Genomic DNA, 11,412 nt, shown 5'->3' with positions numbered 1-11,412 from the left:
ATACCGTATATCGTGTTTCATATTTAATTAGGTAAATTGGCAAGATCAACGCACATAGGTACTAACCTATTCCTTGCTCATGAACATCTTAAAATTCTGTCAACAAAATTGTGTGATCAAATTATTTAATAACATATTTGTAAAATAAATAAATAAATAGAAAGGATATTATTAATCATACTAATGAATAATGAGGCTTGTTTTGTAGAAGTTATATTGAAACTGGGGATTAATGAAAAACTTATTTTTTTAATTCCACACTTGCCATTAAATGTATGTTATTACTCTTAGAAAATGAAAGACAGTAAATACTACAAGCATATGCTACGACGCAATTGTAATATTAATTCCTTTGAATTGCAATTAAAACGCAATTCCTGTAGCTGTCTTAACTCCACGGGAAGACAAATAACCAATATACACTTACGCAACGACAAATATTATATGGTACCATTTTTTTTTCTATGAACCAGTAATATATGCAAAAACTTTACATTTCCAAATGATACTATATACATTAACCTTTTAAATTATGGATTTTTAAAGGTAAATTATTGAATTTCAGTCAATCAGCTACAGCATCATCCCTGTTTATGCTAGGATCATGGTAAGTACCTCATTTTCTTCAGAATAGAACAACTTTCAAACGGTTCCATTTACGTTTTCCTATCGTGTCCCTAGGAAGGGGAAATTTGGATTTTTTCAAACTTTGATCCCCTCTGAACCCCCTTTGTTAACGCACAGATCTCAAAATCAACTGAAAAATACGAAGGGGTGTACTAAATATGTATAAAAAAATTTCAAGCTTCTATCTTGAAAACTAAGTGCGGGAAAATGTTTACCAATGAGCTAAGAACATTCGCACAATGCCCCAGATGACCCGGATGTAATATAAAATTTTCCTGAAACATTCCTATTTATCCTATGATCGTACATAATTCCCTTTAGAATAGAAAATACTTTCAAACGGCACTACTCACATGTCTCCATCATGTACCTGAGGTGGGAAAATCATGAAAAATTGGATTATTTGTTTAAAAAATATTCCTTCTTTGTAACTTTTTGCCCCTCTGTACCCCCTTGTTTTAACGCAGAGATCTGAAACAAATCTCAAAAGTACTAGGGGATGTACTAAATGTGTGTGCAAAATTTCAATCTTCTAGGTGCAAAAGTAAGCTCGCCAAAAATAATATCTCTACAATACTCCAGATTCCCGTATAAAAAAGGATCTCAGGTAAAAATTCCCTGAGACATCCCTATTTTTACTAAAATCATGGTTCGTACATCATTCTTTTTAGAACAGAACAGCCTTTCAAACGGTACCATTCACATGTCTCCATGATGGATCTGAGAAGGGAAAATCGCGAAAAAAGGGATCTTTATTAAAAGATATTCTTTTTTTTTTAAATCTTTTTGCTCCTCTGGACCTCCCAGTTTTATCGCAGAAATCTGAAAAGAATCTGGAAAATATCGAGGTGTGCACTGAATGTGTGTGCAAAATTTCAATCGTCTAGGTACAAAAGTAAGCCCTGCAAAAAGTAATAAAAGCGTCAAAACAAAAAATATTTTTTAGTTATGACGTCATCACACTCTATGTTTAGACCCAGAAAGGCGTGGAAGCATATGTAACGTGTTCTACAATGCCTCCAGACTTGAGAAAAAAAGAAGTAAAAAGCTTTTTTGGTACTTTTTAAAATCGAATAATGATGATTCTAGCCTATCACCGAAAAATAGATGATATAATTTAAAAGAGTTAAGTGATCACTTCAAAAAATTGAGGGGGCAACTGCCCCCTTTTGCTTCCCTAATCGCCGCCCATGTGTTCAAGTATTTCGTATCTGCATCGCGCGATAAGGTTCTGCACACGCCCATAATTATAATTGTACTTGTAATGTTTTGTAATGTTGTAACACGTGGTAAAACACATATTGAACGATTCATAATACTCATTTTTTTCATTATTGACATTATGTATTCATCCAAGTTCCAAAATGTAATGATTATGTATGTAGTATCCTTCCATTTGCTTATTTCACAATGACTTATTTCACCCTTATTTTTTGTAAAAAGAAGAAAAAATAAAATAAAATAGTTGCCATGATTTTTACGGTAACTCCTGTATATGCACTTCAGAAGAGAAGGTGGAGAAAAAGTACAGATAAAAAGACAGGATTTTAAAAAGTACAAATACATTTAAATACGTATATTGGTTCAATTCTGAATAAGGATTGGAGTTTGGAAGCTGAATTAGATCATAGAATGAAGGCAAGATAGATTAACTGAAAGATAGTATGAGGTATTCTTGATAAAGAAATAAAGACCAGGATAAACGATGAGCCCACAATAGTACGGAAAGAATTGCAATGCTTAATGGGCCTAGTTTGTGGGGAATCAATTATCTGCAAGACAAGAAACTAGACACTTAGTTTTGTTATGTTTAGAACTTGTTAAACGATAGTGATATTGGTAGTACATTTTCCATTAGGTATAAGAAAGCAGAACGTATTTGAAGGCAGGTTAGCAAAAGAAGAAGAAAAGAACGAAAATTGAATTCCGATAAAGGAGATTTTGCAGTTTGTTTAACTCTTTTTTTCTCCTTTTTCAGAGACAAAATTTTGTGTTTTCCTATCTGCTTTCATTTTCTTTACATAACCTCGTACCTAAGTAATTCCATGATAATAGTTATCTATTAAACCATTCTCACGCTTTATTAGTTTTACTTATTCATGCATTCGTGAAGACATGTAGGATATACACCTATAATTAACGCATTAAGTTTGTTAGAACTCCCGCACCAAGATTTATTTCCTGCTTACTGACTACATTTCTATAAACTTTAGACTAGTGATTTCCAACTTTGTTTACCTGGCAACTCACCTTTTGCAAACCCTGCATAGTTCACTCCCCTCTCGTTCCCATGACAAAGGCAAAATGCCAAATATCGGCGCATTAGACTTGGGTTCAATTTCCGAAAGGGGCTCATATTCAGATTTCACGTTAAGCTGTACGTGAAATAAGTCTAGTTGTCGAAATGGATACAAAACTATAATAATAAAACTACTACTACTACTACTAATAATAATAATAATAATACAATCAAATATTAAACATGTAACATCTATGAAGTTCGCTAAAGAGCTAAGTTGTAAGTGGTCATTACAAGTAATTCTTTATCCATAACAAGCATAATATAAAGTTCCGGGGCTGAATTTGAATTTAACAGGTATCAGAAGCGTCATTGTTCATCTCAGTGACTCCAAAAAGTATAGATTCAACACTAATATTGGTCATTTTTGATCATCTTTAAATATCTCTCCCCCCCCCTTACATTGCACTATCAAACTGATATGAGAGCTCCTCCGTGGTTAAGCGGTTAGCGTACGCGCCTTTGGGAGGCCCGGGTTCGATTCCCGGCGGGAGCTCATGTGGTTCGGATTCCACGTTAATCAGTAGGTCCACGTCTCATATAGCCTCACTGCTGAACGGGACGTAAAACCCAAAATCAACGAACGAATGAACAAACTGATATGACGAAAACCATCCCAGTCCTGAACCTCATCTATGTGGCAAATTTGAGTGAGATCGGTCAGGTGATTTAAGAGTTATTAAATTTTAAGAAAAAAAAAAATGAAATGAAATCTTTAAGTTTAACGTCCCACGGTTATGCCGGTTAGGCTAAAGGAGACGGTGATAATGAGAAATGAGTGAAAATGGTGGAATGAAGAAAGTGGGAGGAAACGGGAGAACCCCGAGGAAACCCAACAGCACGGTGTTTGTCCACCACAAAGTCCACACGGCGCGAGCTGGTATTGAACCAGGGACCCCAAGCACCGGAGGTGAACGCTCTACCACTGAGCCACCGCGCCCCCCTAAGTTTTAAGAGTTATGAAGCCACAAACATAGTACTGTACTTTCATTTTTATATATAGACTAGCATCAACTACTTGCTTCGCTGAGTTAAATTACGAGAAACTGGTGATATGTTCCGTTAATCAGACACTTTTTACTATTACTAAAGCGTTCTCTGATATCAGTCATTTTCAATGATTTTTATATTTCTCTCTCCTCCTTCTCCTCCATGTTGCATGGCTGAATTTAGATTTAAACGGCATCTGAAGTGTCACTGTTCATCACAGCGACCTCGGAAACTATTGACTCGGCACTAATATCGGTAATTTTCGATGATTTTTCTTATATCATGCCCCATGTTGCTGGGCACGGTATCGGAAATGCCATTGTACATTTCTGCGACATCGAAAACTATGAATTTGACACTGATATCGGTCAATTTCGATCACTTTTATATATATATCTTCCCTCCCTCAAGTTGCGGGGATGATTTTGGACCTAAACGACTTCAGAAATGTCACTGTTCCTCTCACCGACCCCGAAAATCATGGATTGGACACTGATAATGGTCATTTTCAATCTCTTTTATATACTATCTCCTACATCCCCCTTCCCCAAGTTGCTGTGCCGAATTGGGATTTAAGCGGGATTGGAAGTGTCACTGTTCATCTTAACAACCCCTAAAATTATGAATTCGACACTAATATTGGTCATTTTTGAACATTTTTATGTATCTTTCCCTCCCTTTCCCCATGTTACCGGTCTGAATTTGGATTTATAAGCATCGGAAGTGTCACTGTTCATCTCTGCGACCCTAAAACCTACAGATTCGACACTAATATCGGCCATTTTCGATCATTTTTAAATATCTCGACCCTTCCTCTCCCCTAAGTTGCACCATTAAAGTGATATGACAAAAACTATCCCAGTCCTTCCTGAATCTCATCTAAGTGCAAATTTGAGCGAGATAGTTCGGGGTGGTTGAAGAGTTATTAAGTATATATAGTCACACACATAGTACTGTACTTTCCTTTTTGTATATAGATTTCGCATTTTATTTTTGCTAGTAGTTCGCAGTCCCTTGCTTGCTTTTTACCCAATACCCATTTAGGAATCATTGCTTTAGACTTTGACGTTTGACCATTCTCTGTGAGTGAATGCCATTCTATTTCGAAATAAAAAAAAGAGAAAGAAATAGTGTATTATTAAAACTCAACAAGGATTTTTCCAAAGTAGACCATATTATTACATAACAGAGTGATTTAATAATAATGAACTGTCGTATTTGTTTGTTTTCGTAGAGGGATAGGTCTATATATACACTCAGGAAAGAACAAATTAAAGAGAAGGAATTTGTTTTTATTTTCGTGGTAATCCTATATGGATACTGGTAGAGTTTTCGACATCCTATCACATGTTCTGTTATTAGTTTTTAATGCTACAGACAGTAGGTATTAGTGATTGTGGTCACACCATTCCGGAATCATCCAATTTGATTCGAGGCCTATCAACAATATGTGGGCGTGTGTGCTTCCTATGCAATAATAGGGAAACATTTGTTTTGAAGATTATCTCTTGTGTCTTATGTATTAAACGAAAATTGTTTTCACTCGTAATTTAAATATATAATCAATTTCAGAAGGGATCAAACAATAGAAGTATCATGTTCCTCATCATTGAAAGAGGTGCTGATTTATCGTTAGAGGAGGCGGCAAAATGCCATATCCACTTTAAACCCGACAATTGCGGTTTAGTCATACATTCATGTGATACGTGTAGAGAGACAGAGAGAGAGAGAGAAAATAGAATGTCGATGAAAAAAGATATGAAGTATTGGTATATACACATTACAAAACATATTCTGTTAAATAAGTTATTTGTTCCTCTTCAAATCACATGTTGATGTGAATTCAATCAAGGGGAAACAAAAACAGACTAAACTATGTCTAATTGAATGCATACGAAGAGTGTTTAACAAGTCCGTTACTTTTCATGAGATAGAGCCTTTCTGTTTCAAATGTGCCCTCGGAAAATATGTGAAACATACTTTGGCCCCACCCCGACCGCCTCTTACAAAGGAAACCTTCCCTTTGGTTTGGGGAAAAGAAGCGAATCACCTCTGTTGTGTTGTCAATTTGTCATTCAGTCGTTTGGTTTTGGCGAGTGAAGATTGTAGACTACTTAAAATAGCTAACAAAGCAGTACACAACTAAGCCGTGAAGTAATTCAATGTGGCAACCCTGACCGCATCCAACCATTCAAGAATCTCAGTCACAGCAACTTGTCTCTCCTCTTTTGACGGAGGCACGGGAAAATACACATAGACAGCAGCGCCAGCAGGGATACAGTTTAAATAGAAAGACAGACTCTAGTACTCTAGTTTCATTTTGTAGTTGAAGTCCATTTTCAATACAGAAACTTTGTTTTATCTGTTATGCTGTTGTTAAGGACGTTGTAAACCGTTTAAGTGCGTGTTCAATATTTGAAATTACAAAAAGGTTAATTTCTTGTGCTGCTTAAGCGCTACAATTTGCGACGAAAACTAATTATTAAAGAAACAAAAGAAAGCTTGAAAACTAATATGGAAACTATCCCTTATCTCGTGGAGTAGTGTAAAAATGGTTCACAGAATTTCGTTCCGGTTATAGGAGCATGAACAATGCTGAGCATTCGAGGTCTACAAGAGGTCACAGCTATAGAAATGATGAACAAAATTAATGATATTGTATGGAAAATTTATTGAGTGAAAATATGTGAGATAGATAACATTGTAAACAATGTCGAATGTATTCATAAATATTTAAGCATGAGGAAGTCTTCGGCAAACTGTATATTGATTACTATTGACTAAAAGCGGAATTGTATGAACAATTTCGAAACAGTGTTTGAAAATGTGGATGTGCAACCCAAGTGAGTTTTTGAGGGGTTATGTTACTGTTGGTGACACTTAGGTACATATCTACCCACCACCAGCAGGAGAACGTGCTCCATAAATCCAAGAACTGTTATGGGTTGGTAAAGCCATAGCAGCGATATTTTGGGATTTCCATGTTTTGTTTTCACTGACCATCTGAAAAAGGATAAAATTATTACAGGTCAGTACTATGCCTTCTTATTAGATAGTTTTCGCAAAGAACCGATGAAAATGCGGTCCCATATAACGAAGAAAAAATTATTCTTCATTAGGATAATGCACCGGTTGCTCAGCAATACTAGAAACGGCTACCTTATCCTCTATACTTTCCAGATTTGCCCCTCTGATATATTCCTCCTCGGAAATTGGAGAACATGGATACGTGAAAGAAGATTTGTACCTGATGAGGCGATAAAGCTTGACATAAACGCCTATTTTGTAGCATTTGACAAATCTTACTTTTTGGAAGGTATAACAATATTGAAAAAAAAAAAAAAAAAAAAACAACGTGCAAAATGTATCTAAATAAAAGAAAAGTATGTCGAAGAATAAATTGATTTTTAGTGGAAAACACATTTCTTTCATTTCAAAGTCACAGACTAACAAACGCCGTCGGTAAATGCAATAGCTAAGAGTATAAGTGGTGAAAGCCTCGGTGAGTCTCGTGTACGTGAGATATGAATGCTACAATTTGTTGATTTGATTTGATTTTGAGTTTAGCTTCCCTTTCAGCAGCGATATTATATGAGACGTGGAACGAGGGATCCGAACCACATGAACTCCTGCTAGGAATCGAACCCAGGTCTCCCACGTCAAAAGCGCATATGCTAACCGCTTAGCTAGGAGGAAGCTTCGTTACAATTTGTAACCTGAACCACTTATGCTTCAACTGAGGATACAACACGCTATCACACTGTAAAAAAATTTTCTCTATTTTTCCGGGAAAATGCGGGCAGCTCCGGAGGCAGAGACGTTTCCCAGGAATTTCGGAATCTATATTTTTCCTACTACCTAAGAAACCTGTAGGTTTCGGAAACCGATCGGAAAAGTTTTCTGACTTGGGTCGGAAAAGTTTCCGAATATCTTCCCAATAGTTTTCGGAAACATACGTGTTTCTTAGCGAATTGGAAAAATGTAGTTTCCGAAATTCTTCGGAAACGTCTCTGCCTCCGGAGCTGCCCACATTTTCCCGGAAAGGTTCCATAGTAAAGCTTTTCCGATTTCTTTCGGAAACATCCTAATTTTTTTCTTTCTGATTTTAAATTCTATAAGCAATGGAGACCTCTTGAATATACTATTATGATCCATCAATGCAGGTACTTAAAATCATGCATGTAAAGTATTTGGGTACACAGAAGACCATTCGGAAATAGTGGCATTATTTGAGTGGAGAAAGAATAAAGGCAATCCTGCTTCAGAGAAAGGACTCAATCTTTTCCAATAGAGTGATAGATAACGACGTGATTGCCTGTATCATTAGTGAAGCATATTATTCATTTAGGGTGAATTATTCATCTGTCTCGAGATGGACAGAGCAAGATATTGATTGAGTGTTTGGCCAGAAACAACTCAACATCTAACCTCAATATTTGCTTTACATTCATACGCAAGGATTGCAGTTTTACGTACTTCTAATCATAAAAATAAGGTTTTGTGCTCAATGTTTTCTATCAATCAAATTATTTGACCCAACGCCTTCAATAGCATTTTATGCAGGACTAAGAATTCTTACAAGTAAGACGTGTGGTAGGATCGGAAACCTACGTTGATGAATAAAATTGTCATGTAAATTTCTAAACAGAAGGGCGTCTTCTCATTCAAATATAGTGATGTGATTACGAAAAGTTCCTAATAGTACTTCTTATAATGCATATCCAACGATAGACAGACCATGTTTAATGTAGTCTGTATTTTCTTACTATTGTGTTTGAAATGAAACGGCAATTCTGTAATGATTTACTAGTGAAGTACTTCAATCTACAGTGTCGGATGTAGACTTCTATTTCAAACGAAGTCTGCTGATCATAATGAAGTGTCATACATATTAGGGAAGTTCTTATACCTTTGTATTTGAAAATCGTTTTGTATATATCATAATCGTTTTGTATATACCATCAAAGATCTTCTCAGTGCTATCTGTCCCTTTTTTTATTGAATACTAGCTGTATATATATACCCATTCTTTGCATGGGGGCTGTATTTGGAAGTGAACGACTGTGGGAGTATCACCATTCATTTCAGTGACCGCGAAAACTATGTATTTGACACTAATATCGGTCATTTTTGGCTATTTTTAAATGTCTTGGTATCTCCCCCCCGCCGATTCCTGGCCCGCATACAATTGTAACTGAATTTGCAAGTCATCGCTAATGGAAGTGTCACCATTGATTTCAGCAACCGCGAAAACTATGAATTCAACACTAATATCGGTCATTTTCTACTACTTTTACTTATCCCGCTAAACGCCCCCCTGAGACCCTCTCTGGTTCGAATTTTGACAGAAACGCTTCACCTTGGTCTGGGGCCTGAACCAAGATACCCGTAACCAAAATTTGGTAAATTTCGGTCAACTTGTTTGGTCCCCAGGCCGGTCCTGATAAACGCCTCCCTGAAACCCCCCTGGTTCGAAATTTAAAAAAAAACTCTTCGTCTTGATCTGGGGCCTGCGGCAAGATACCCCTGACCAAAATTTGGTAACTCTCGGTCCACTCGTCTGGTCCCCAGGCCGCACACAGACAAACATACAAACAAACTCTTTATTTTATTTATATTAGATTTGCAACATAAACACATTGAAAAGCATAATAATTTTGAGAAATAAGACATTTCTTGCAAGTTGACTAGTGTTTCTAACAGTTTGGACAAATTTTACCTATACTATAATTAAATTTCTAGGCTTCTGTAAATTATAGAAATAAATTCTTTTCACATTATGAGATTATAATAGTCTTCGAAATTACGAGAATCCACTATTAGGAAGTAGTAATCTACCTGGTCTCAAAAGAGCAAAAAACATTGAGATGAAACTTATTTATGGAATACTACGTCAATATTAAAAATAATATTTTTCTCTACCAATTACCATGTTTACTCTATGGAGAGTCAATATTGAAGCCAGAAGCTGTAGTATCAGCTTCAATATGAGAATAACATCGGAAGTGAAATCATCTAGTTTGAGTACAGAACATCGAAGCTGGAACCTCGAAAGCCAGAACCTCGCAGATCACAATCTCACCTGGCTAAATTCCTGCCACCCGAAAACTCGATCGCCAAAATTTCGTCTGATCAAAGCTCACTCATGCTGCTGTAGAAATGCACTCATACTTGTTCAATAATTTTGTATGTTCTAAAGACATATGTTAAAGCAGTAATGTTAAGGAACAAAATATAGTATATACTGCCGGGTAGTGCAATGTTTAGCAAACCTAATTTTAGTTCAATTCATAGTAGAACATAGAATTTTCGGGATTACAAAGCGAGATTATATTGATTTGATCTAAAGACGTACGAAAATTATAACATATTTGAAAAATCGAATATACAAGGACTAGTTGAAATATATTCAATAGGACTTGAGTATTAATTTCTGTAATTTATCGAGAACAACTATGAGAGTCTTGAATCTGAACTAGAGAACCTTCTTTTGAAGCACACTTATTTCCACAGTTATGGGTATAAGAAATATAACGTATTGACTAAAAATAATAAAAACAAATACATAATTATTGACCTTTAAAAAGTGAGCACATTTCAGTGTAAGGCAAAAGTAAAAATAAGAGACTTTCTTCTTATTATTCTTCTGTATAATCATATTATTAATAAATCCTGCACAACGGGGGAGATGATTCGGACGTAGTTACTAAACCATTATTGTATGCATGTCGCTGCTAAGGAACTGTAAAAGATAAAGAGTCATTCTTTAAAACAGCTCAACCAGATAATCTAGTTCCCGAAAAGAATACTGGCTTCCCATAGTTTTTGCCGTTCCCTTCATTTTTTTTTGGTTTGTTAATTCCTTGTTATTAAAGAAAGAAAATAATTTTATAATTATCTTAATCAGAGTGACGATCTTTCATGTTCCAGAGAGGGCCAAAAAGCTGCTAGAATTACAAGAAATTACACCACTTGTTGTATAGATGGCTGTTGCTGCTGTTATTTACGTTGAAAAGGAAATACTCTTAGTGAATGTTTGTCAGACATTAAATATCCCTCGTTGAGTAAGGGTAGGCGAAACAGGAATATGTATAACTGGTATGCCTATTTTGCCTACATCTAAGATAAGATAAAGGTAAGATATCGGTAGTCATGTTAGTAGGCGAAACGAGAGTAGGCCAAATGAGAAGACACCGTTTTTGCGGGAAGGGATGGGGAGAATTGGTAGCTGTTAGACGGTAGCATATAAGGATCTTATAAAATAGAGGATCTTAAAGCCATATGTCACAGTTTCGCTACCCCTACTCTGCTCACTCCGCCCAATAGGATCGCAATGTTTTGTGCCAACAATCATGGCGGAAACGAAAGTAGCCAATCAGATCATGGTAGAAACGAGAGTAGCCAATCAGGCGTGTCGATGCTCGGTTGCTTTTTGGCTTCACCGATTTAATAGGATGAAGATACATATGGGCAGATCCTCTATTTATAACATCCTT

Source organism: Thermobia domestica, chromosome 3 (assembly GCF_964235325.1).
Source record: "Thermobia domestica chromosome 3, izTheDome1.hap1.1, whole genome shotgun sequence".
Taxonomy (NCBI): Eukaryota; Metazoa; Arthropoda; class Insecta; order Zygentoma; family Lepismatidae; genus Thermobia; species Thermobia domestica.
This window is presented reverse-complemented; position numbering follows the sequence as displayed.